General features: G+C 43.0%; 1 pseudogene; it reads left to right on the top strand.

Moving 5' to 3' along the window:
* The first annotated feature begins 1,122 nt into the window (after positions 1–1,122).
* LOC139022750 (extracellular calcium-sensing receptor-like) overlaps positions 1,123–1,269 on the top strand; it is a 7,250-nt pseudogene continuing 7,103 nt past the window's right edge.

The following is a 1,269-nucleotide window of genomic DNA, read 5'->3' as shown; positions in this document are numbered from 1 at the left end:
ACCAAGTCCATATTATGACAAGAACAGCTCAAATAAGGAAAGAGAAACAACAGTCCATCATTACTTTAAGACATGAAGGTCAGTCAATACGGAACATTTGCAAAAACCATCAAGCGCTATGATGAAACTGGCTCTCATGAGGACCGCCACAGGAAAGAAATTAATTACTTAAAAATCATACAATGTGATTTTCTGGATTTTTGTTTTAGATTCCGTCTCTCGCAGTTGAAGTGTACCTATGATAAAAATTACAGACCTCTACATGCTTTGTAAGTAGGAAAACCTGCAAAATCAGCAGTGTTTCAAATACTTGTTCTCCCCACTGCAGTTGTGTCCAAACTTTTGACTGGTACTGTCTGTTGAAGTGTGTCAAATATGTTTGAAAACACTATGTTAAAAGCACTGTGTGGACTTGTCCCTAGGATTACCAAAGACAAAGAGCTGGATCAGTGGTTCACCAATCAGGGCCTTGCAACAGTAACAAGCGGTGATGTGAATCCGTGGGTCACCAATCAGGGCCTTCTTTGCGACCATCAGGTTACGTCCCCGGGACAAACCGTGAGCTGGACAAAAACCTTGTCTATGATGAGATAAGGAGTTGGGATACTGACAGGCTGGGCTACGTTGCTAATATGAGCAAACAGTGGATAAATAARTGCAGACKTCTGACATTGTGGAAATAAAAATGTATATGYGTCATGCTTTACCAGATGTTTTTTTTTTGTGTGACAATTTCAACACACACGTRAAATAATAGTACAATTATTATTTATTTTAATCCCATACTTGTTCTATTGTTTTATGTACGAGTTTAAATTGTCAAACWAAAAAAAAACTTTGGAAAAGCATGACGGATATGATGTTTTATATCCACAATGTCAGAAGCCTGCACTTATCTATCCACTGCTTGCTCATATTAGCAGCATAGCCCAGCCTCTGTCACTATCTCACCTCCCTCTCTCATCCTGTACCCCGGGGAAACAATAAACACTAGAACCACATCCCACTCGTTGAGAGGGAGTGTATGGGCAGTTCCAGCGTCTTAGGGGGCACTTTCACCTCTATAAAAGAGGAACCCTTYTGTCTGCCYTCACAGACACAGCTGCCCTGCTGAAGGCTGGCATGGCACTGAGAACAGACGTGGTTCTACAGCTGCTGGTGGTGGTGATGAGGGGTATAGCTGCTCCAGCCACAATCTGCTCTCTGCTGGGCCAACCCGCTCTGCCTCTCCTGTCTGCCGAGGGGGACATCAACATTGGGGCAGTGTTC

This window comes from Salvelinus sp. IW2-2015, linkage group LG22 (genome assembly GCF_002910315.2).
Source record: "Salvelinus sp. IW2-2015 linkage group LG22, ASM291031v2, whole genome shotgun sequence".
Taxonomy (NCBI): Eukaryota; Metazoa; Chordata; class Actinopteri; order Salmoniformes; family Salmonidae; genus Salvelinus; species Salvelinus sp. IW2-2015.
This window is presented reverse-complemented; position numbering and strand designations above follow the sequence as displayed.